At 34.7% G+C, this 27992-nt stretch overlaps 1 long non-coding RNA gene across 1 annotated transcript; it reads right to left on the bottom strand.

Annotated features, from left to right (window-relative positions):
- Window positions 1-27: 27 nt before the first annotated feature.
- Window positions 28-22480, bottom strand: Gm41480. Its single transcript, XR_876186.2, has 3 exons — window positions 21841-22480; window positions 12870-12976; window positions 28-122 (listed from the first exon to the last, which is right to left on the bottom strand). It is a non-coding gene; the product is annotated as a predicted gene, 41480 (long non-coding RNA).
- Between the last annotated feature and the right edge of the window lie 5512 nt (window positions 22481-27992).

Below are 27992 nucleotides of genomic sequence, written 5' to 3'. Positions count from 1 at the left end.
CAAAGATTAAAAATAAACACTACAGCATTTTGTCGAAAGTTTTAATCATCAGGAGATTTAATGTATGTTTCTGGTAGCAAAGAGTAGCACCACTCTCCAGAGAAAGAAGTAGCCCAGGCAATCTGTTAAAAAAAATCACACAGGGGACAAAACAGAGATTAGAAAGTAGAATACACTGTGAAAAATAGTATCTCCTAAAAATGAATTCTTCTTGTTAGATTCAATTCCTATACTTCTCCTTTCTGATCATAGGTGGGGAGGTTTGAATTATAGGGCAACTTATAAGGAGTTTTAAATCCCGTTGTTTTTGGCTCATGGGATTGCAGGACTGGCAAGCTTCTTTGTTACTCTTTGGGTGTCTGAGTGGGAAGAGTGGGAAGTGAAGGGTAAAGTGGTGTGGTTGATAGAAGGAGAAAAACAGCTCGAGATTTATGTATAGGTAGAAGCTATAATAGTGACTGGAAGACCGAAGGGGAAGGTAGGTTCGAACTACTAAATGACTACTCAATTATGGAATGAATCATGATCAGGTATCAGGGTTTAGACGTTGTAATGTAACAATCAGCCGTGAAGCAGTGCGGTGCTAATAGTGACCTTAATGAGTTTTGATTGCTAAATATCCCTCCTGTCTTATCATTCCCTGGTGATAAGAATGCTTGCTTCTTGATGTACGGACGGTGTGTCTGTTACACAATATTTTCTTATGTTGCTTTCTAGAAGAAAATCGTGCAACCAGAGTTTTCTTTCTGCATCTCCATTTGATTCAAAATAATCCCCAGTACAAAGTGACAGAGGTTGGGGCATATTTTCCAGCCACTCCACTGAAAACCTTGATAAGAGGATTAGAAGAACAGGGGTGTAGGAGGTGACATCTATTTTGTCTTGAAATCTAAAAAAGTTTATAAACATTCTAAATTCTCAGTTTTTTTAATACATTTTTTTTTACTATTGTCCCTTCTGCTCTATTGATGTCAATGTTAGTGTTGCTCCCCTGGTAAACACACACCCCTTCGTAAGTTCCTCTTGACTCTCTGCTAAGCGCTCATTTGTGCTCATCCCAGCTGTCATATTTAAATAGTGACTTAATCCTATGTCTCCCCATTAAGACAACCGAGTTCTAGTATTCTGGTCCTTTTAAAACAAAACAGAGAGATACCTATCAAACTGTATAGAGATGTGAGTAAGAGAAAGTAGTGATATAAGGATGAAGAGCTGCCTATGAATATGAAAACTTTAGTAAATATGTTACAACAAATAGGGAAAATATAAAAGTCTTTGTAAAATCAATGTCATCTTTTGATAGTTTGCCTTCTATTGTAATAGATGACTAATTTTATTAATATCAATCATACAAAGACTTATTGTGGGATATATATATATATATATATATATATATATATATATATATATAATTTTAAACAACTGCTGTGAAATGTAATTCTACATGGTAGTGTATTGCTCTTTGTATATGGTATCTTTTTAAAAAATACACATTTATATTCATAGGAACTGCCACAATTAAAGAAAATAAATTTATCTAGTTTTATGACAATTACCACATAATAGGAATAATACAAGCATCATTCCAAACATAGATAGACTTAAATAACACGGTAATTCACAGAGAGACATTTTAAGTACTTTGTAAATTTTAAACAATTTTAAAAATGTGTTGATTTCTATCCCCTTAAGCAACTTTCAATTTGAACATTATCAAATCATGCAGGTTGTGTTCTTCTCAAATGAAGTTAAATAAAAATGTTTTCATCACCATATTCTCTGCTAAAACTGCATGAAACATTAGCATCTGTTCTTCAGTGAACTTCTCCCTGAAGCCAGGTGTGAGAGGAATCTGTGTCCTGGTGATAAGCAGTGAAGACTTCAGCTTCTCCAGATGTCTCCAGAGTAATTTACTCTGTAGCAATCTTGAGCTTTGGTGTGAGAATCAGAATCCTTTGAAAATACTTCTGCTTAATTACAAAAATTAGTTATTTTCATCCCAGGCATTGTTTGTAGAAGAAGTTCTCTGTTATGTAATTACATCTGCAAAATTACTCCTAATGTGTGAGATACATTGAATCTGCCCTTATTAAATTGATCAACAGAAGAAATCAAAGCACCCATATTGCCTAGACATTGATAAATTGAACATTCTTTCTTAATTTGTTGATAACAACATCCCTGGAAAGTTGGAAAATTTAATATAAAACATAAATACATGTTAAAGGAATTGAAAATCCAAAGCCAGGGAGAATATCAGAGCTGATAGGATGGCATAATATATATGACTCAGCTCCCTGCCAACCCATGTTGGTGGGAAAGGGCATGCTTTGTTGGTACTTTGTGACAAATTGCCTAATGTGAAATAAATAAAAGGAGAAATGTTATATTTAAACAAGATGAAAGCTATTGAGTATGGAGAAAATGTTATGAGAAGATAAGAGGATGCACAATACATACATACATAAACACACGCACACACACACACACATGTTTGTATGTATGTGTGTGTGGTTTTATATATACATTATTCACACACAAATAATGTTGAGCAATTTAATTTTTAAGTGTCTACATTATATATTAAAAAGATTCATCATTTAAAAGTGAGAGATTATAAAATGATAAAACAAGATAGCACTGTGTGATTAACTAAATTTAATTAATTTCTAATTACAAAGTTTATTAATGTTTTAAAACCAAAACATTGCCATACAATTATTTTTTTCAATTGTTGTGTGTGTGTGTGTGTTTTATTAATGAGGTGTGGGAAGCTGCCTCAGCCTGGCCGTTAATTCACTGCAGAAATGAATCTGACACTTCATGTTTGAACTTTCTCCCTCTCCTTCCTATGTGCAGGAATTCAAGGTGTGTGGTAGCATGTCATCCTACAGTTGCAAAGAAATATTAGCATTTTGTAAGATGCGAGGGCATTATTACATTCTCATATTAAAGATTTTATTTCACATAGCATTATTCCACAATCAACTATTGATATTAAATTGAAAATATGTATTTGCATGTAGAGTATTTGATACTTAAGAGGCAAAATATTAAGATTAATAATTATTATATTAATATGATGGAAGAGTAAATTGAGTGTACTCCCTGGTTTATCATATACCACACTCAAATGAAAATTCACTACAATTTTAGGAGTAATTATTATGCTGAGTCAAATATACATACTCTTTTTCATTGGATTATGGACAAATAAATATTGCTGTCTCACTTACTTTTCTATTGTTGTCTATTCTTTTCTATTGTGATTCAATTCTATGACTAAAGCAACTTCTATAAGAAAGTTTATGCGAGGCTCGCAGTTACAGAGCACTTTGAGTCCATTTCCTCCATGACACGGAACACTGCAGAAAGCAGGCAGGCATGGTACTTGAATGCCCTTCTGTAGCAACACCTCTAGCTACCTCAAGGATTCTCAGACTGCATCAAGGATTAGATACAATCGAAATATTCGTTATTTTAGTGCACATTACTTTTGTAGTGCAAGCAATATATGTTGGATTGTACTTATTCTGAGATTTTAAAATATGTATTTTTGGATTCTAGGACACCATGAATGTGTCTTTTATACTATTTATTGTCCCTGAAAACTACAACTCACTTGAGCTCCAATTCAGGTGTTTTCTCGACTCATTCATGACTCTACATTCATACTTCTATAGAAACTCAACCTTAATAAATATTTTGTGCCAGAGTGTGTTTTAATATATGTATATGAGAATAGTGAATCAATTCATCAAAATTAATATCTCATGGCCCTTCTACCATTATAAATTCCTATTTTAATTTTTATATATCACATTCATAAATATCTACAAAGGTATCAGTACGTTTAATTGTTCTATGAAATTATCATCATTCATAGAATTGAAGATAGGGCCAATTTAAGTTTAATTATTTGGATATTAATTACATATTTTTTACTGTTTGACTTTGGTGTGATATGAAATGGGTCTGGTTATTCTGTTTTATTTGTTTGAAATACATACTACAGCTCATGCCAGTCTTTATAATTTTGTAATCATTCTGCTTCAGGGTCAGAGGTATATATACTCATGTGCCTGGCCACATTTTTACACAATACTTAATAGTATTCTTATTTCTTTAAATCCATAAAACGGGTGTTAATCCATACACACACACACACACACACACACACACACACATGCCTATAAGTTGTTAATTTTTCATGTTCTGGTATCCACTATTATCATCAGGAGACTTCTCAGCACCCGAGTTATATCTATCATTCAGTTTTAGTAGTTATATTGACAATGTCCTTGAAATATTAACCTCTCAAAACTTAACATTCTACTTTCCATAATATTTCCTCCAAATATTTATGCATCCCTTGGCTCAAAAAATATATGTGGGATGATTATACCTATGTGGTATAATATTTTTGAGGCATGTCTGCATGTCTTTTCTACCACTGTTTACAACACCCTAACTTCTCTTCATCTTACTCTTATGTCACATTCATTTTTAAGATTCAATTACATGAAATTTAACACATAGTTGCTTCAGCTCAACTTCTATATTATTCCTCTTAGTGTCAAAACCCTTCAGTGTTTGGCAATTAGTCAGGCAAGATAATTTTTTTTTAGAAGATACTTATTTTACGTCAACGTTTCAGTGCATACTCAGCAGTTCCATTGACTTGAGGCCCATGTTGAGATAGATTTTCATAGCAACATGAACTCGTGTCAAAAGATTTTCAGATCATTAAAAATTGTATCAAATAGCTAGAGAGAGAAAGGAAAGAAACAGCGACTATGTATCTAAACTTCCAATGTAAACCCCGTTTTCATAACTATTCAACGTGTCCAATATCCTACCCTACAATTATACCATCAACTAAGAACCAAGCACTAAATATTTGAGACTGTAATATCTTTCCATATTCAAAAGAGAATATTTCATTTTAAATGTATATAATAGCTTTATCTGAAAATATATTTAAATTATGATCCTGCTATTGCTTGGTCCCAATATTTCATTTAATTTCTTTAAAAACAATGATAAAAAAGATACGGCAATATAAATAATTAAATATATGAAAATGATTAAATTGATGTCCATTGAATTCTTTAAATTTTACATCGTACAGATTCACTCTAATATTTAAAATCAATTGTATTAGTCTTAATAGTTCTATCTTTTGAATTTATTTCCTTTTCTCCAGCGATAATATTTTTTGAATTATTAAACATTTAAAGATATCTGAAAAAAATTATATTTGTCACCAAGTGGCATGTTTATGGCATTTTAAGGTTTCGAAACTAATAGATAATATTATTTATTATTTACTCTAAATATCACTTTTATTGATGAGCTCAATGCACAGAAACTTAATCAGAAAGAAACGTTCAATATAATGATCTAAGAAAATCAATTGCACATTAATTCAAATATATGTGCAAATTAAAACATGGATTGTGCTTATTCACTGACAAAATATCAAACATTCACATTTCAGATAATGTATCAATTAAAACTACTAATTACAATGGAACTTAAGCTTTGAAAATAAAAAGGTCTATTACCATTTAAACATTTGATGAGCAAAGTGTCGCGAACAAAACACCCATAGAAGGAGTTACAGAGACAAAATTTGGAGCTGTGACGAAAGGATGGACCATCTAGTGACTGCCATATGCAGGAATCCATCCCATAATCAGCTTCCAAATGCTGACACCATTGCATACACTAGCAAGATATCGCTGAAAGGACCCAGTTATAGCTCTCTCATGTGAGACTATGCCGGGGCCTAGCAAACACAGAAGTGGATGATCACAGTCAGCTATTGGATGGGTCACACGGCCCCTAATGGAGGAGCTAGAGAAATTACCCAAGGAGCTATAGGGAACTGCAACCCTATAGGTGGAACAACAATATGAACTAACCAGTACCCGGGAGCTCTTGTCTTTAGCTGCATATGTATCAAAAGATGGCCTAGTCGGCCATCACTGGAAAGAGAGGCCCATTGGACTTGCAAACTTTTTATGCCCCAGTACAGGGGAATGCCAGGGCCAAAAAGGGGGAGTGGGTGGGTAGGGGATTGGGGGGGTGTGTATGGGGGACCTTTGGGATAGCATTGAAAATGTAAATGAGGAAAATACCTAATTAAAAAAAAAAGAAAAGAAAAGCCAAAAAAATAATAAAAAATAAAATAATAATAATAATAATAATAATAATAATAATAATAATTAATAAATAAATCTTAAAAAAGAAAAAAAAAAGAAAGATGCAACCACTGGTTCTTCTTAAAGCAGTTTACTCAGGCAACTTCTTTCTTCAAATCCCCAGCCTCTCTGGTTACAAGTGTTTTTCTCCACTCCAGCCACAACCACTCCCCCACCAATCACCACAGGTCACATCACCTCACCAGGCAGGCTTGCTCAGCCAATCAGGGATTAAGGGTGGGCCATCCACCAAACATGGGCTTGTTTACTGCCTGGAGCAGATTTCCATCCAGCTGGCCTGTTTACAGCCTGGAATGGCTTCCCACAGCAAAGATCAGATATTTCACAATAACAGGTGTGTCAAAAGCATTCCTGGTAATAAATGAAACTCTGTTAATTTAAATATGTTTCATTTACATTCCCAAATTATAATCAAATTAACACAAGCAAATTTTAATAATGGTTACTTAGGCTTTTAAAGAATTTTATAGTGATTTTTTTTTTTTTTTATAAATCTGAAGGCTCAGAGATCATCAATAAAAGCATAGTAAATTTATATATTAGACTAATGTCATTAATACTTAGTATGGATTTATAAGGCAAAATGCATTACATAGTAAATTTCAGGAACTGATATTGTTATATCCTTTCAAAACTATCAATATATTTAATTTTGCAAATGCATTTATTTAATTTGTTTGTGTGTGTCTGTGTGTGTGTCTGTGTCTCTGTGTGTGCATGTATATGTGCATACATGCCCTAGAGAGTGTAGATGGTGAGAGAATACCTGAAGGCAGTGGTTTTAATATATGTACTTGAAGCATTGAATTCTGATCATTAGGTTGAGAGGCAAGTACCTTCTGAATCATACTGTGTGTGTATGTATGTGTATACACATACATATACATATACTTTAAAGATTTTGCACAATATATTTTAAACAAGTTTTCCTTCTCCCAAATCCTCCTTGAAACCACATATTCTTCTACCCTCCTGACCTTTCTCTCTCTTTCTCAAACATACAGAAATAAATATCGGAACAAATAAGCAAAATATCAATACATCAAAAATTTTCAAAAGGAACAAAAAAAGTATCAACATTAACAACAAAAACCATGGAGTCCATTTTACAGTTCCTGGGCCTTAAGATTGCATTGAAGTGTGGTTTATAAAGCCAGTCCAGACGAGAAAACAGATTTTCACCTTCTTTGTGGTATCATATACAAATAGCTTCTTAGTTATGGCTAATACCCTATGTCTACTACCCTAGGCAGTGCTAGAAGCCTATGTGGCTGGAAGTTGTGCAGGTCTTTGAATGCCACCATAGTAGCTGTGAGTTCCTATGTACATCCCTCCTGCTGTATCTGTAAGACACCTTATATTTCATAAAGCAGACACAATGTATAATACTGACATAGTTCTACTACTAAGTCATTCATATTGAAAACCTAGGAAATTATCTGCATAAGACTATTCTAGGAACCATGACTGCTGTTCCAGTGGAAATGTTCAGCATACTGTTATCCCAGAATACTGGCCACTATTTTAAATTATATATTAAAACCCCTTTGTATTAGACCAAGAAAAAAATAAAACTAGTTTCATAAAATTCCTTATTGATAATGATACACAATTTTACAGTAGTACTTATTTGACAATCATTATTGACTTCAAACTTCAGAAATTATTTTAGACAAAATAATTTAAAGACTATCCAAATATTTAAAATACACACATTTTAATGAATTCTGTGACACAGTCAAGTATAAACTTCTTCAGAGTTCAAGAGGATAAAGAAAGAAACTCCATACTAATTTGATATATAAAAAGGTGTAATACGGTCTTACAGCAAAAGAATGACATTTTAGTAAGAGCAAATGAAATAAGAGCAGATTTGACATGTTTAATGTAAATGTAACTATATAAGGATAATTTGGGCACATTGCTGAACTCTAAACATTATAAGATTCAAGCCAATCCCTGCAAATCCCTAAGAGCTAATGATACAATTTTTATGGTTCTGTTTAATTTTCTTGGTTTTATATTGAAACTTCAGGTTGTATTTTCTCTCATGTTAACTTCAAATTCAAACCTAGTTTATAATCATAAGAAAATTCCTCATTTATAATATTTATAGAATTGTGATCTTTTCAATTGTTTTCTTTCAAAGAAAAAATTATCAAATTATCTCTGATGATTCTCACCTTGCATTTTTGGAAAAAGTAATATCAATGAAATTTATTACAGGTCAGCTCATTACTGCTGCTTTAGTGATATCATAATAAATATATTAAGAAAATAATAAAGTAAACAATATTGATAATTTAAAATATGGATCTGAAATTAAAAATTCAAATATTTTAATTAAACGGAATGACACAATTATTTTTCCAAAGACCGCATAACCCTAATAAAGCAATCAATAAAATTGTGATTTATGAAATAAGCAAACATTTGCTGGGCATGCTGCTATGTGGTAGAACACCTGAGTGGTATCTGCAAGGTTTCAATCTCTATAGAGAAATTTTAATCCAGCAATATGGTTCTTCTGGCAATGATCACATCTAAAGTTATGATCCAGTGAGTGTACACACTTTTAATCCATCTGCCTGGAATACACGCCTGTAATGCCTCTGTCTGCAATACACACAGGCCTTCAGTACACATCTTTAATCCAAAACAATGACATCTACATGAGTGGCATACAAAGTGATATATCAGAGTTAGATATGACAGAATGAATCAGAGATAGCATAGTCCCAACTGACCCAAGAACAGATAATAGAGGCTACTAAGGCTCAGTAGAGTTCAGTTTAGGTCAGAAGACCCAGAAGGTGAAGTCTTCAAAGTTCAGATTTGCAGAAGATTAGGTTGTAAAGTATCAAAAGATGGCCTAATCGGCCATCACAGGAAAGAGAGGCCCATTGGACTTGCAAACTTTATATGCCCCAGTACAGGGGAACGCCAGGGCCAAAAAGTGAGAGTGGGTGGGTAGGGGAGTGGGGGGAGGGTATGGCAGACTTTTGGGATAGCACTGGAAATGTAAATGAAGAAAATACCTTAAAAAAAAAAAGAATCTAGGAGCTTCCAGGCCTTGATCTAAGGAAAGTTATAAAAAAAAAAAAAGATTTGAGCCAAGCCCAAGCCTTGTATACCCAATGCTTAGGTGTGACTCTCATCTCATCCCTTTCCTGGAGAAATAAAAGCAACATTGACATTTACAAACACAGTAATAACAAACGTGCATAAGCAATCCCACAAGAAATAAAACTATGAGAAGAGAAACTTTGATTAAATCAGTTTAATAAGAAAATCTATTTTAAAGAAGAATAAAAGCAAGGTGATTCTTCAGTCATAGACAGTAGTCAATATTGTGCTGGATATCTTGCAAATTTTGAACATAAATGAAGACTCAGACAATGGGTAACAGCAGCAGCAATTCAGAACTATGCACTCATAGAATATTTTGTGCAGCAATCACAAAATTCAGTCAGCAGTGAAACAATTTAATGACTTAGCAATTGTTTTAATGAGACTCTTATTTACAAAAGTCTATGAGTGGAACTGAGAAGTCATCAAATTTTAGATTGGAATAATATGAAGAGTATGATGATGATAAAAAGGTAATATATGAAAGTATATAAATAAATATTACATTCTTAACTTACCAGACATTTTTCTTATTTCTTCTTATATTTATTAAATGTTAGAAACATCTTTATTTAGTGATTTTTTTTCCACTCTTAATTTATATAAGGTCTCCAAGACATCACTGTGTGCTTTCAAACTTGAGATAACTCTGCCAATTTCTCTAATATTCATATTCTTTTATACTCACACACAAAGACTCCATGAATGAAGAAATTCTTATATTTCTTCTTAACATTTTTCATATCATTTTTGTAGCAAGAGACAGTATTATAAGCAATAAATGAGAAACAAAGTCTCTTTTCTTTCTGGCAATAGATTATTTCTCTATATTCATACTCCTTATTAAATTCATAACTCTAAATATTCCAGATTCCTTTACTGGTAATGTATTCCAACGTTTTATGTTGCTGCATTTAATAACTGAGTAACATTCCATTTCTGTCAGAGATGCTCAAGCTATTAAAATTAACTGTGGATATTACAGTTTTGCTGGTGTAATTTAATATTGCTTGGAAACTTGATCAGTTGACATCTGTTCTTTTTGTTTCAGCTTTGAATGTGGTTGACAGCAGAGAGTTACATCACTTTTGTGAAATAGCTAAGTTTTATGCTTGGCTTATTCATATTTATTGTCTTATTGTTTTATGCGCACACATGCCTGTGCTTGAACATGTGAGTTTAATTTTTTTCAGCAGAATTATCTTCAGTATGGTATCTCATCCACACCCAGAAGTATATCTTACGATCCAGGGCTTTTCAGCGAGTATTTAATTGTCAGAAGATTGTTAGTGATTTCTAAGAGGAATATATTGTACAAGTGGTAGAATGGAGTCCTTTGGCATCACAGGAAGATTAAACTAAAGCAATATCCAGTGGTTTATTTTTATTACAATGGCGCTCCTTACCTCCTACTAGTTGAACATTAAGATAGTAACAAAACATTGAATAAGTAGAGGCCAGTGAACCACAAGCACATGGCGTCCTTTTGTACTTATTGGTATTCCCATAAACCACACAACCCACAGTTAGTCTATTATAGAATATGACATGAGAATATACCGATTTTCATAAATGGTATTCAAAAAGTTGAAATTAAACCTTGTACCTACAATATCTGACCTGTGACCAATATGTACATACTAATGTGGATGATATGTACTAATATGTACTAATGTGGATAATAGTAAATGAAACCAGCTTAGCTCATAAAAATAAGGATTAGAGAGGTGGTGTGAATGAAAGTTGATATTGGTGGCTTTATATTTAACATTGTATAACCAATTATGTAAACCTGTTTTATTTTTACCTACAGAGAATAAACTTTGGCCCAGCTATTGGGAAAAGGGAACGTCAGAACACTGCGCAGTTGCTTCACAAAGCTGGGCGGAGGGAGGCAACAGCTGTCTTGCAGTTTTCCAGTTTTTGTTGGGAACTGCACATGCTGCGTGCGTGGGTCTTTTAATATTTGTCCAACTTGGGATATTAGATTGATGGAACTTTTCTTAGGAATCGTTATGTCTTCTCTCAGGAGTGCTGCTTCTAAGATTTCCCAGGAAATCCCTGAGCATGCGACATCTTCCCATTTTAGGGAGTGATCCTTATCTGGCCCTCCTTGAAGATTGCCTTCATGCTCAGGATGTTTTGACTCAAAATAAACTTGCCAGAAATCTCCATATGAGGTTCTAACTTCAAAATACTCTTGGAACATCTGTCGCGATACTTACTCAGGAACAAGACAATCAGAACAAAGTAAATTTTAAAAGGTAAAAAAGATCCTTGGGCTAAGAGGAGTTGGCAGGAGATCAGATTAAAAGCGTCTTCTCACTATAGACTCTAACTATTAAGGGTTAATAATACATCGCTTGGGACACGACAATCTGCTCATGCTGGCTTGCAGATTATGTTTTTCTGTCTAGTGTGCTTGAAACCACAAGATTCTCAGATAATTGTAAAAAAGTAACTGCGTTCTGTCACTGTTTATCAATGATAACCAAACCTATAACCAAGAAATTAAAACCCTTTTCTTGGGACAGAAATGATATACGTTTTGGAACAATGTGAATCAATTCCTGTCTACTGAGGTCTGTATAAATAAAGAAGTACTCTGATTGGTAGTCAGTCAGAATGCAAGATTCCTCTGCCCCCCACCTCCCCAAACACACACACACACACACACACACACACACACACACACACACACGCCTGGCTCCCTCCTCCCTGGCTGACGCCTTATCTTCTCTGTTCGATCTGGCTATCTCTGTGACCGGCCTCCAGCAAAAATGACAATGGAAAATAAAATTTTGTTTATTCTTATTTATTTGAAACTTTCATTAAAATATACTCACGGTATTTCCACCTATCTGTATACCAATTTACCCTAAATTCCCTAATCCAAGAATTTCTATGCCCTCCCCAGATTCTCTTTCAAATTCATGGCCTTTTCCCTTGATTATTATTGTGGCATTTACATGCATACAGATATAAATACAACTTGTTTAATGCATTTAGTGCTCTGTGAATATATATGATTTCAGAACTTATGCCTTCTGCGTCTAAGGCTCAGGAAACATAACACAAAGGCAGAAAGTCTGTAAAACAAGAAGTCATCCGTGAGATGGCAGCTCCTAGCAATGAAAGTGATGCTACACACATGATACATTACCAACGACTACGAAGACTGACGATATATGTTCCCTAAAAACACTGATAAACACGTTAACACAGAAAAGGCAAAAACATCCCATTGCTAGAAAAGGACTTTATGCAACTGAAGATTGAAGAGAGGAGGACTTAGTTGTTTCTGGGGAATCCACCTGTTTATTAAATACCACAGGAAATGCATTTTAATTTGAAGCAATCATAACATCTGCCATATATCACTAATAGCACTAAATATTAAATTCAAATTTAATTTAGTATTAACCAGTGTTAATATACTTTATATAAAATAATTCAGTTTTATGATCTTTTAATTTCTTGGAACAATATTAAATCCAAATGATAAAAGCATACCATCTCAAGGAGGTCAAGTCAGTGATGAAAACCCTTGGGAATACAACAGAGGACACGCATCACTGTGAGGAATGATGTTTTCATGTTTCTGTGCTCCTGTACATTACCTAAGGAAAAAAGTTGGTATAGATCATAAATGATATTTTAAGAGTTTTATATTCTTTTGAATATTTTCTGATGCCTAAAGATAACCAATCAAAAACGACAAGGAGGATTTCAAATAAATCTATTAAACGTATAATTGTTTTAATATCTTTGTTTTTCCTTCTACATGTAAAAGCCAGATCACAATTTTTCATATTATATATAACCCATTGATATATAAATAAAATGTTTATGCTTCAACAACATTAAGACAAAACCTACGTTCTTAGAATCGCCTTATTACATATTTATTGTATTTGATTTTATTGAAAATATATTTTTCTCAATGCACTTCATTATGACCACACCTTCCTGAACTTCCACTCCTCCGAGGTTCCCCCACTACTCCTCTATTCCAGATCCACTCCCCCTTCTTCAGCTTTAAAATGATAAAATACATGTTTTACTGTGTAGCATTTGCTTATAAAGAATAAGTACTACCCAACAAGTTTAAAACATTTAATTCGTGGTTGCTAAATAACTCTGTAAAGAAAATTAACAGGAAAATAGAATGGAGACACAGATAATGATTTATCCTTGTCTCAGTTTTTAATTAACCACAACAATGGTAATAGAGCTATTTTCCTTCTTATTGGAGTACCCACCCACAGGCACATGCACACACAGGCAGACACAAATACACACAAACAAAGCCAAGCTGAGTGATAAGAATAATTAACATAGTCTAAAATGGTTTAATTAAAGTGTGATGTCTCAGAAACACCTCCACACATTAATCAATAGGTGGAGTTACAGTATAACTCCTACTATTTGCTGATTTCTTGAGAAAGACAAAATGTAGAACCTGATGAAAATATGCTTACAGTATGTATATATGCCTGTGAAATATGCTGACTTCATCATAGGTACATTGCATGCTAAATGCATGTGTGTTTCATGATTGTACATTGTTTACTATGTATATTCAGGCAAAGAATATAGTCAGTAGAATAAATGGATATTTATTCTACACTGTATGTCTCAATCACATATCCTCAAGGCTCAGAGGAGCACAGAGAATATAAGAGCCAGAGATAGTGGGTGTCTGCAGTGATGAATTACTTTCTGGACATGACAGATATGCTATATATGTGCTATATATATGAACGCAGGTATAAGTCCCTGCATGGATAACGAAGGGCTTATGAAGTACATCACTAGCTGAGAAAAGCAAATGTCAGATGATGGCTACTGGGAGAGGGAGAGTCTGTGTTTTGTTTTGTTTAGCCGTGTACCCTGTAAAAGGCTGTCCTTGATGAAGTTGTGGTTCTTATACTCACACCAATACAGGCAAAACTAAGTGGACACATGGATTTTTTTTTTTAAATTAGGACACATGAAGTTAAGAAGGGAAAGTGGTGTGAAGGATAGAGAAGAATCAGATGGAAAAGGGATGGACCTGACCGAAAGGTACTATACATATTTATAAAACTCCCAAAAATATAAGAAAGGGAAAACACTAAATGAATATCAAGGAGATAATGTTGGAAATTTTTTAAATCTTTATTAGTTACTTCTTTCTTGAGAAGGATGCAGATATCTTAGCGATGGAGAAATTGTGAGGAAAGTTTCATGAAGCTTATGTTAGAAAGTTATCCCTGAAAAATTAAAAAAAAAAAAACAAAACAAAAAAAACAAACGAAAACCAATCTAAGTTCATTTTTATACACCAGTATAGGGTTACTAGTCATCCAGAGCAACATAGTGCTTTCATTTTATTATGTTTTCATACAAAATATCAAGGGCCTTAATGTACATACACACATGTACATAACGATCTGTAGAGTAAATAACTTCCATATATTTCCACCATTTAATGCTTCAAAGAGCTTTCAAATATTTTAGAATTGTATTAGTGTAGTTATATGAAATCAAAAGACCAATGGCTTCAGAGGTTGCTCAGAATTAATGACAGTAGGGCTCAGCCTTGAGAAGACATTATCACCCAGACATTTAAGTCTCAGGCAACACTTTCAAAGAATATACATTCCAGATGGATCATTGAATATTGTCATCTAAGCACTACAGAGACATGGGAGCAAAAATCTCACCATTGCTCTGTGTATCAGTCCTGGGTCCAGAGAAGTCAAGCCCTTCTAAGAGATATCTCCTGAGAGGAAAACTCCTCAGGGAGACACCACACACACTGCTGAATTGTTGGCAACCAACAGATAATGGCAGAGCAGCAATTTGGTGTTTGATTGTATATTCATTGTTGAGCCTACCAGGCTCTGATGGATCATTTCAAAGTCAAGTCAAAAGGCTTCTGATTGAACTTTGTGTGACTAGTAGAAAGAATTTTGCAGGGCTGGAGAATGTAGGAGTGATGCTGGTATGGACTAGAGGGAGATGAGGAGAGTGTCAATAATAGGGCTTGAATATATGTTTACACTCAGGAAACTGTAAAATAACACTTGTTAAGTTTTTAAAGTGATAAAAGAGTATTTTGAAAAGGGAAATATTGTGAAAACTTAACTGGAGAGGTTCCTGGCATACAACAGAAGATAATTATTCAATACATTACTGTTGACTACTAAATGAAGATAACATAATATTCTGAAATGATTCCAAATCATTTAAAAAGAAACTGTTCTGTTTAGTAAAGTCAAAATTGTTCTAATTCAGGGAGCATTTGATTTGCTTCTGTGTAAAATGTTGGTTGAATTTAGTTGTCTAAGAGTATTTTAAATGAACAGACGTGATTTTCAAAACCAATGTACAAGTTATGAACATGAATAATGTACAGATTGAGTGTAAATTGTTATGTCTGTAAAGTTCTGACTGATCAATTGTCTATGTCGTATCACCAGTCATGATTTCAGATGAGCTGAATGTGATAACATGATATTTCTGTTATGCAGAATAATAACTTGTGAATTTCCCTTATACTAAAAATATATGTCTGGTATAAAATATGAAAGTCCATTAAAATAGAATTAAAGCATTCATATAATGTGAGTAATAAGACATATATAAAAGTTAAAATCTTTAAAAGGTAGGATAATTCAACATATATATATATATATATATATATATATATATATACACACATATATATATGACAGTGTGACAAGGTGGCTTCTATTGTATATATTTAACTTATGCTGAAAAATAGATTTATACTCTTCCTCTGAGTAATGCACTGTATAACATTACTTTCTCATTATAGAAAGCTTTCATAATCACAATGATCAATTGGATCATTTTCTATTGACAAAATTACAATTGTTTATATTCACATTGTTTTGCAAACACTTATGAACCTTTAAATGAATACAAACTTGTGTTGTATGCATTTGCTAATCTTATAAGTTTGGTAGTTGCAGTTTTTATCGAACAAAAAGATTCGAATAACAGAATTTAAAGGTCACATAACCTAATTACATTTCTAGGATGCAAGAAATATAAGCACTTATATAAAAACTGTTCATAGAGAAAAGATGTACTCATATCCATAGCCTGATGAAGGTGTCAAACTAGGTTTAAGGGCACATTATAAATTTTAAACTATTAAGAGACTTAAAATTTAGTTAAAAGCATAAAAAATATCTAAATTTAAGAGGGTTTATATGCTATATGTTCCAATTCACTGGAAAAGTACATCTATAATTAATTTTAAAATGAGGCTATGCCAGTGTCTGGCAAATACAGAAGTGGATGTTCACAGTCTTCTATAAGTTGGAACACAGGGCCCCCAATGGAGAAGCTAGAGAAAGCACCCAAGGAGCTGAAGGGATCTGCAATCCTATAGGTGGAACAACAATATGAACTAACCAGTACGCACAGAGCTCGTGTCTCTAGCTGCATATGTAGCAGAAGATGGCCTATTCGACCATCACTGACAAGAGAGGCCCCTTGGTAGTGCAAACTTTATATGCCCCAGTACAGGTGAAAGCCAGGGCCAAGAAGCGGGAGTGGGTGGGTGGGGAGCAGGGGCAGGGAAAGGGTATAGGGAACTTTTGGGATAGCATTTGAAATTTGAAATGTATATAAAGAAAATATCTAATAAAAATTGAATATATCTTCCTACTGCTTACTTTAAGAAATAATGGCCATAGGAAAATCAATGTCAAGTTTTATGAAATTAGAAAATGATAATATTAAAATTAGATAACATTTCTCTGGGAAATCAAATTTTATTTCTCCCCAAATGACAGGAATTGTATCAGAATTTGCTGAAAGCTTAAGCTTCAAAAGTTAGTTAAGAAATTATCTGTGACATGGTCTCTGAGTCATGATTTCTAGCTATAAAATTCAATAATTATCTGTCAGTCCTCTAACAATAGGAATTGCTTACTCTAGGGAAAAGAGCAAAGAAGAGATTTTACTGCTGAAAAGCCTGAAAATAAATCTTAAAATATTCTATATCTAAAACACATCATGAGAGGTTAAATTATTAAGCAACCAAATTTACTAGTTATGCAAGTTAGTCTTGCTGATTTGTGAAGTTAAGTTCACTAATGTGAGCATAGGAGCTTAGATGCAAAAAGGTATCCTGGCAGTCCTGAGACAAGGAATACCACTTTTATACACTACACAGAAAACCTCACACAAGAGATTTATTGGGATGGAAAAACCTAGGAGGATAGCTTCCTCTGCTAGGGAGAGAAGCCACAAAGAACTGGACAGAACACAAGGTTTATATGAAATTTCTTGTGAGGTAGGGCAAACTCAAGGATTGGTGGGATTTCTTGTTTTGTAGGACCAATCCTGGCTACTGTCCTGCCTTGGGATGGGAACAGCCAAATACTGTCATTCAAAAACAAATAGGGAAAGTTTGGTGCCAGGCCTGGCCACTGAAGCTCATAATGAGGAGCCAGGCCACTTGGAAACCTTGAGAATATACAAAGTTTATAAGAAAATAACTGCCCAAGGAAGGAAAAGCCTTTCATGGGGCTTGAGTTACTGTCAATAGCCAACAACTAATCCTTGCTCAGGATGTTAAAAAACAACAAATGCTAGGAAATTGTGTAGCACTGCCAGACAAATTAGGGCTCCACTTCTAACTTTTATCATTGTATAAAAAGATAAAAGTTAGAAGCATTCACTAGCATTTTTGTATAATCCACAATAGCTACACCTTGACTTCAACATGGCTATAGCATCTGCACATTTTTCCAAAATAAAGGAATAATTGCTAAACAGATTATGGATTTCAAAAAGAAAAGGAAAACCCTGTATCCGAAGGACTTACGCTTTGCTGATCATAATCCTTCACTTGTCAAAGTCACCATGATTTTTAACTCATAAAATCAAGTTAGAAAAGCACAGAGAAGAATCAAATATTAGGAAGACAATAAATAATATAGGTGAAAGTTAAGCAATTTTTTATATTTCTTTAGAGATTTTTGCCGTGTCATTTTTATCTATCTACCTATTTATTTAGTTTTTAAACTAAATAATTCCAAATACTACAGCCAATGTCTTCATGGATGTGTGGTCATTCACTATGGACAAACAGTGGCCACACCGTCAAAGAAAAAAATATGAAACAAATATATGATTGTGACAGTATTCAGAAAGACCTAAGAAATCTCAAGCAGACAAAACCCAGCAGAGAGGACAGAGAAGAGTGGGAAGTGACTCATCTCCCTGAGGAGCTGATGTATCTGGGGTTCCTGGGAGAGGAGGAGTTGTTTTTCTTTAAAGAGTGGGTGGGTTGGGGAGCAGGGCAGGGGGGAGGGTATAGGAGACATTCAGGATAACATTTGAAATGTAAATGAAGAAAATATCTAATAATAAATAAATAAATAAATAAAGTATGCAGTCCTTGGTATGCTGATTACACTCTAGGGCAAACCCCACAGGCAATAGTATTTGAGTAATGCAAATTTGATACAGTGTCTTTAAAAGGTAAATTTATTTTTTAATTAATTTATTTTTTATTAGATATTTTCTTTATATACATTTCAAATGATATCCTGAAAGTTCCCTATACCCTCCCTCTGCCCTGCTCCCCTACCTATCCACTCTGTCTTCTTCACCCTGGCTTTCCCCTGTACTGGGGCATATAAAGTTTGCAATACCAAGGGGCCTCTCTTCCCAGTGATGGCCAACTAGGCCTTCTTCTGCTACAAATTAAAAAAAAAAGAGAGAGAAAGAGAGATCTCAAGAAACTAGATATCAACAAATCAAGTAATCCAAATAAAATGGGGTTCAGATCTATAATTTAGAGACCCCCCCCCACAAATACAAAGTTTCAGGAGTTAATAATTTTGGATATATATCAAGAGGATTCCAGATTAGGAAAAGGAATATATGAACAAATATCTTGTATGAAATTCAGAAACAATAATTAAATATTACTTAATTTTTTATGCATCAGAAAATTATAGTATCAATTCTATTGAACAGTCAGGATAATTTCTTATTTGTATTTCAAGTAGTTAGATTATATTCCTTCAGTTCTACAATGTCCCACCTACCACTCCCCAGTACACTTTTTTTAACTGTCAGTAAGAAAAAAAAATGAATGCGTGTCCATATTCAACAAACACTCTATGTACAATTTCAGCAATTCACCTTTGTAATATTTTAGTCTAATCTTCATAGCTGTATTTTCTGTTTTCAAGCAAACTTTTACTTGAAGTTACCAGCTGAAAATTCCAGGAAAAAAAATCTAATAGGTAATGCCATTATATTATGTGAAACTGCAATAGTTGATTATTTATGCTATCATTTTTAATTTTTCTACTTCTTGGTGTGTATATATGTGCCATGTGCATATGTGTTCAAGAATACAGTTTTCCACAAATGCTGGAAGGGGACACTGGATCATTTAGAGTTGTATCCACAGGAAGCTTTAAGCCCCAATTAGTGGTGTTCAGAACAAGACTGACTGCCTGGTAAGAACAGTCAATGCTCTTAACTGTTCTGCCATCTCTTCAGCCTCCCAACTTATTACTATGTTAACATGATCAAAATAAATGATTTCTTCTAATAGAAATAAAATAGGTACTATTCTGAAAATATATAATTGGAAGTAATTATAAACAAATCATAAGAGATAGCATTCTTTATGTTTGGACAACATTCTCTACCATGTTACAAGATAATATGTACGTGCCATACTAACCTAAACGTGATAAATATCTCAGGAAAGAGCACCTTATAATTTTGTACAATATCCTGAACTGTCTTTGTAAAGGAAGTGTTGCTGCAAGTAAAATTAATAGAAAATTAAAGAATTAAATTTATTCTAAATATTTAGTTTGAAAAGTAAGACTTTTGGGGGCACAATTACCTTTTAAATTTGTACTGGCAAGTTATAAGCAACTCATTTGATGGAAATGAACCAGTGACATATCATTTTCAGGGCTGTTCATTTTCGATGGTAATTTACTTCTAATGTATAACTACAGGTAATACTTTTCATAGAATTACTGAGGGACTCTCAAGATGCATTAACCTAAAGGGATCTAATCAGGCTTTACCATCTCTAATTTATATGAAGCAATTTATCTTTCTGAATACTTTACAGTCTGTGTCATTCAGTACACATTATCTAATTGTGCCTTCCAGATGCAGAAAGGGATAAAACGTGAGCTGAAGATAGAAACCGTGTATTATACTAATTGTAATCTAATTTTCTGAACTATAGCAAAATGAGTTATCTTCAGAAGGGAAAGTCTGATTTGAACTTGCTTCTTGAACATGTGATAAATTTGAAAATAATGGATATAACTGAGCTAGTTGATATAATTGCAAGACCTTCAGGTCGCTATTAATATAATTTAGAGTTGTTTTCAGCCTAAAAAAATTTGAGGAAAAATATTTTAAAAATTATATCAGATTCAAATTACACCGAAATTGCAAAGCTGTAATTTTGTGTGCTCACATCATTTTGTCTCCTCCTCCTCTGACAAACCAAACTCCTGGATGTATTTTAATAGACAGATTTCTAAGGCAGTTCTCATCAGAGAAACAAAATACATTTTGTAGATGCATTGCAGATTAAGTCACAGGAGAATTTAATTACCCTTTACTGTTTTGTTTAAAAAATAATCTACATTTTTGTTCTATTTCATTATATAATGAGTAATATATAATGAAATAGGGTTTTATTGCTATGAAGAGACAGCGTGACAAAGGCGACACTTACAAAGGACAACATGTAACTGGGGCCTGGCTTCCAGTTTCAGAAGTTCTGTAAGTTTTCATCATGGTGGGAAGAATATCATCTCCCAGGGAGACTTGATGCTGAAAAAGGAACTAAGAGTTCTACATCATGATCTGAAAAAGACTGACTCTTCCTCACTGGGTGGAGGTTGAGTGCTAGGAGCCCTCAAAAGCCACCCTACAGTGACACACTTCCTCCATTATGGTCACACTTATTCCATGAAGGCCACATCTACTCAGAGTCCCTCTTTCCATTGTCCAAGCGTATTCAAACCACCACATCCAACTCTCTGGCCCCCACAGGTTTGCTCAAATACATGAGACTATGGGGACCACACCTAACCATAGATTAATTCAAAATTCATTGATACCAATTACAAAAGTCTCTGAAGTCTGTTAGAGTCTCAACAATGTAAAGTTTAAACTTCAAAGTCACTTCTGAAATTCATAGAGTCACTTAACTGTAACCCCATATAAAATCACAAACAGCACATCTCATATGTCCAACATATGGCATCAAATATGTATTACTGTTCCAAAATGTTATAGTGAGGAAATATGAGTCCAAAGCAAGACTAAAATCTATCTGAGCAATCTCAAAACTCTGCATCCACATGTCTGATGTCCAACGACTTTAGGTTTTGATGAATACTTCAAACTATTTTTGCGGGGCAGTTTGGTTTCATCATTTCCTCAGTAAGTATCTTACCTTTCTGGCAACTTTGGGTATCCAAGACAATTTCAACTTCACAGCTTCTTGTTCCAATGTCTAGAATCCACACAGGATCTTCTGGACACCTCCAAAGGCCCTGGGTCACTTCTGCTGCTTTGCCCTCTGTAGCGCTCTAGGCAGTGGTTGACGCCACTCCACTGCTCCTGCTTCTGTTCTTGATTGTCATCATAAGGTACTGGCATGTCCAATTTGCAGAGGACTTCTGATGGAACTAGGCTTCACCAGCAGCCCCTCTTCAAGATGCCCAACCTCAACTTCTTTGCATGACCCTTTTAGTCCTAGGCATTTCACTGCAATCAAGGCTGCACCAATGGCCAGTACTGACCTCTTATACTCCCAAGCCTCAGCCGCTCTTCCTGGTCCCATAATGCCTTCAAAACCAGTATGACCTGGGTGATTGATTCTTACGCATTATCAAATCCAGCTAAAGCACAAGGTACAAACCTGGCTATTTCTGGAACACAGATAATTTGTGCTCTCAGAAAACATTCCCTAGAAGATTTCACTTCCATATGCCTGTCTGGTCTTAATTACTACTGTTTTGTGAATTCTAGCTAACCAGCATCTTCCCAGTAACATCTTCTAATCTTGACTCTAAATCCAGAACCTTATGGCTGAAATTCTGCTGCTTTCTGAAGCTGGAATATTTCCCTCGTGTTTTATTACATCACAATCAGCTTTCTGTTTTCTAACTCTTTGACTGCCTAAGCTTGGCAGTCCTTGAACTTGCTCTGTAGACTGATCTTGAACTCGTATTTGTATGCCTCTGTCTGCTGAGTTCTGGGATTGGAGGCATGTACTACCATCCATGGGTGTAAGATTTCACAGCCTCTATGCCTCATTATCCAGATCAAATGCCTATGTCTTCCAACCTCATGATCTGGATCACAGGTGTGCCCTCCATTGCTAGTTTGTAGCCATTCCAGAGTAAAAATCCAAATGAAAACAATAATCAGTCCATAATAATGTGTAACATGATATAACTATCCCTTCCTTGTTCAACTGCAAGCATACAAACAATAGGACTTTGCAGGATCTTGCCCACAGTTCATCAATCCCTTAGTTCTACTTAATATCTTTGAACACAAGATTCGGCTCCACTTTACTTCCTGCTGTCCCTTTACTACTTGATCCATACATTTTGTACTTTATTTTTCTTCTTCATAAGTTTGCTAGGACTGATGAAAATGGTTGTTATGGTTGTAAAATACAGGGCAAAGTTGATGCTGGAGTTTTCCGAGACTTCCTTTGTCAATGCAAAAAAAAAGATGCAATCCATCTGAATCTCTTCACATTAGTTTCAGGCATACTCTTCAGACAAGGGCAAAACAATAGCGACATTCTGCACCAAAACATCATAAGAATGATCGCTATGGCAACATACTAAAATCTTCCTCTTCTAAAACACCTTGAGCAAAGTCACCAGTGTTCAAATCTCACTCTTCCCCAATGTCTTCCATATTCCTCCTAGGAGGGGCCACTAAGCCCCAGTTAAAATATACCACTGCTTTCCAAATCCAGTCCCAAAATCCACATTCCTCCAGAAGAAAGCATGGGTAGGCCTGACACAGCAATACCTCAGTCCCTGCTACAAATAACTATCTTAGCAATGGTTTTATTGCTATGAAAAAAACACCATGACCAAGGCAACTCTTATAAAGGACAACATATATTTGAGGCTGGCTTACAATTTCAGAAGTTCAGTAAATTTTCATCAAGGTAGGAAACATAGCATCCTCCAGGCTGACTTGGAGATAAAGAAGGAGCTGAGAGTTCTATGTCTTCATCTGAAGTCAACCAGGAAGAAACTGTCTTTCTCACTGGATGTAGCTTGAGCAGTAGCAGCCCTCAAAGCACACCCCTAGAGTGACATACTTTCTTTTCTTTTCTTTCTTTTTTTTTTAGATATTTTCTTTATTTACATTTCAAATGCTATCCTGAAAGTTCCCTATACCCTTCCTCCACCCTGCTCCCCTATCCACCTATTCCCACTTCTTGGCCCTGGCATTCCCCTCTCCTGGGACATATAAAGTGTGCAATACCAAGGGGCATCTCTTCCCAATGATGACCGACTAGGCCATCTTCTACTACATATGCAGCTAGAGACACTAGCTCTGTGGGTACTGGTTAGTTCATATTGTTGTTCCACCTATAGAGTTGCAGACCCCTTCAACTCCTTGGGTGCTTTCTCTAGCTTCTCCATTGGGGGTCCTGTGTTCTTTCCAATAGATGACTGTGAGCATCCACTTCTGTATTTGCCAGGCACTGGCATAGCCTCACATGAGACAGCAATATCAGGGTCCTTTTAGCAAAATCTTGCTGTCATGTGCAATAGTGTCTGGGTTTGGTGGCTGATTATGGGATGGACCCCTGGGTGGAGTAGTCCTTGGATAAGTCCATCCTTTAACAAGGCTCCACCTCCTAAGAGCACCTTTTTCCATTGACTAAGCATAGTCAAACTACCACATATATCTAAGGGAATTATTGTGGGTAATTTACTACTTTATGATGTTTCTCATTTAGTTGTTTTTTTTCTTCTTCTTCTTTTTTTTAATTAATCATTTAATTCTTTTAAAGTTCAAGTGATATCCCCCTTTGTGGTTACTCATCCACAAACACCCCATCCCATCCCCCTTCACCCTTCTCTTTTGACTCCATGAGGGTACTCCTCCACCCAATCACCCACTCCTACCTTACCACTCTAGCAACCCCCTACACTGCGGCATCAAACCTCCACAGGACCAATGGCCTTCGCTCCCATCAATATCAGATAAGGCAATTCTATGCCTCATGCATATGTATCTAGAGTCATGGATCGCTCCATGTATACTCTTTGGTTGGTGGTTTTATCTCTGGGAGCTCTGGGTCATCTGGTTAGTTGATATTGTTCTTCCTGTGGGGTTGCAATCCCCTTCAGCTCCTTCAGTACTTCCCCTAGCTCTTCCATTGAGGTCTACTGGCTCAGTCTAGTGGTTGGATGTGTTTATCTGCATCGATATTGGTCAGGTGCTGGTATATAATTGAAGAGAGCCACAGTAATGTGAAAAGCAAGTCAAAGTAACAAAACAAGGAATCCCCAAATGAACCTATATCTGAGTATCCTAGACATGATAAAGCAATAGAATAAAAAAGATATTTTCCATAAATAATAGTTGAACAATCAAATTTGTATATGAGATAATAAGAATGGAAATATATGCCTCATAAAATTTAGTAAGAGTCAACAATAGTCTAAAGTACAAAATGTGAAACATAGTCAAGAAGTTGATATAGAAAAAATTGATATCTGCTTAGTATATCGATGACTCTTTAAAAACTAAAAGAAAAAATAAATATATATAGTTAAAAATTGAGTTTTATTACATCTAAAATTTGACAAATACGTCATAACTTGAAAATTATATATATATTCATATTATAGAATTTTGATTTTTATACATTGATATATATATTATTTTTCAGTATTTTAAATATATTGGTTTATGGGTTGCATTATTCTTTCTTTCACTAAATTATGTTAGCTAGATTTTTGTCTGGCTTTAACTGATAGCAATAATTTCCATAATACCCTCTAGGTATTTATATTTTATTTATTAATTAATATCATTATTACAGGCAATTTCACTTTTGAGCATAGTTACTAAGTGTCTCAATATCTTAGTTAGGTTTCTGTTGTTATGAAGTGACACCATGACCACAGAAATTTTTATAAAAGGAAAACATTTAATTGGATTTGGCTTACAGTTTCAGAGTAGTTGGTTATCATTATGCCTAGAAGCATGGTGGAATGTGGGCAGATATTGTGATGGGTAAGTAGTTAATAGTTCTACATCTGGAACAGCAGGAATCGAGAAGAAGGAAAGACACTGGGTCTGTCTTCAATACTTTTTTCCTGAGGCCTACCCTCAGTGACATGGTTTTATTTCTTTGTGTTTGGTTTTTTTCCCCACAAGGTCATACATTTGAATATTATTCCTTAAGCATTAAATACATGAGTCAATGGGACCCACTACTATTCAAACCACAACATTCCATGCTCTGTTCTATATATGCTTGTAGCCATTTCAATGCAGAAACCATCATAATCCAACCTCTGTTTTAGGACTTACCTGGATGTAAAGACAAACCATGACCATGGCAACCTTTAATCAGAGCTGGCTTACATTTTCATCATATAGGGAAACATGGTAGCCTCCAGGCAGACTTGGTGCTGGATAGGTCGCTGAGAGTTCTTCCTCTAGATCAGCAGGCAATAGGAAATTACGTGACTTTTCCAAACACTAAAACCTACCCCTAGTGATACACTTCTAACAAAACCAAACCTAATCCAGTAAGAACAGTTCCCCTAATGCCAATCCCTAAACATTCAAATATATAAGACTGTGGAGGCTATTATTATTCAAACCATAACACTGAATACATGTTTTGAATAACTCTAACACAAACTGAAAAGTGATAAAAAGGAAAATGGAAAATATTTCTGTATTTTGCTTTCCTCAGAATCTATTTCTATTTAAAATTATTCCTGAAGAGTAAGCCCACAACCCATATTTTGTATTTGAAAACATTTCAGTTTGACCTGAAATATAAACTAATAAAGTAGTAATGATAAAATTACAGCTAACTATATTGAGTCAAGTTATAGAAAAAAAATCAAAGCATAAGCAATGCTTAATCACTACTTATTCATTTCAGTTAAACTTTCTATAGTTGTTTTAATGTTTCATCAAATAATAGAAATTACATATGGTAAAGATTACAGCAGCCAGAGTGACATGCAAAAGTGGCATGTTTTAAAGGTATAGGCAGGGAAAATGTGATGCCACATAGGGGAGGCAGATAACACTTGAGTATATATATTTGATTCTATAGATAGCAGAAAATATTGCTTGTGATTATGTACATATCATAATCTTACTTAATCTGAAAAAGTTTGTCTATCCAAGAAAGAAGGAAAAGATAAAGTCTATAAACGAGAAAGCTACTTATGGCTATCCAATAATACCTCAGAGACAGGCTGATATGCATTTCAATCATTCATTTCTGATCTGTAAATACAACTTTCATGTAGTTCAACAAAACATATTTTGAAAGCCTGTAGACTAAATTTAGAGGATCTTATCTCTGAAGTACATCTTATCATAAAGTAGAGGTCAAACACAATTGCATGTAAGGAGAATACTGCCTGCAGATGTTTTTGCTTGATTTGCAACTGGCAAGAGCAAAGGAAATTGCATCTGAATATTGCTAAATAAATGTGATTTTTGTGGTTCACAAAATATCAAATTTCTATTGTATTATTTTGTCCTCGTTATAAAGTTTACTCATTTAATGTGATTTACTTTCTTCCAAGATAGAATGCTTTAATCTCAGAAGATTCATTTCCATTTTGGAAGAAAGTATCAAAGACAAAAAGTGGAGATGAAACAAGGGAGTAAATTAAGGGGGGAGTCTTAAGACATGTGATGTTATAAATGGAGGTATATTCACCAGGTGTTCAGATAAGAGAAATATTTCCTTAAGATCAGGAAGGAAACAATTCAAAAGTTTGAGGAGGTCCTTAAAACTGACCAGATATATTAAACCCCTCTTTCTTTCATATATCAACAGGGAAGACTTCTGAGAGACCCTTTCAAATAAGTTGTGCTCTCTAGTAGAAGTTCATACTAATTTGGTTGAGTAGAGATGGCCTAGTCGGCCATCACTGGAAAGAGAGGCCCATTGGACACGCAAACTTTATATGCCCCAGTACAGGGGAACGCCAGGGCCAAAAAGGGGGAGTGGGTGGGTAGGGGAGTGGGGGTGGGTGGGTATGGGGGACTTTTGGTATAGCATTGGAAATGTAAATGAGCTAAATATCTAATAAAAAATGGAAGAAAAAAAAAAAGAAGAGTCTCAGAGCACCTCAGCTATCTGCAATGATACAACCTACCTGTTGTGCTGCTTGTAGGCTATGCTGATATGGGCTGTGTTGTGTGCTTTAATTTTCCAGCTTTCCTCAGCTTCCCCCGCCCCATGCTGGGTGGGCTTCTGATGATACATTTATTTTTGAGTCATTTATGCTCCTATAGGTAACAATATTGCTATAAACAACCTCAATTAATTACATCAAGTTGTAATTTAGCTAG

Source organism: Mus musculus, chromosome 16, assembly GCF_000001635.26.
Source record: "Mus musculus strain C57BL/6J chromosome 16, GRCm38.p6 C57BL/6J".
Taxonomy (NCBI): domain Eukaryota; kingdom Metazoa; phylum Chordata; class Mammalia; order Rodentia; family Muridae; genus Mus; species Mus musculus.
This window is presented reverse-complemented; position numbering and strand designations above follow the sequence as displayed.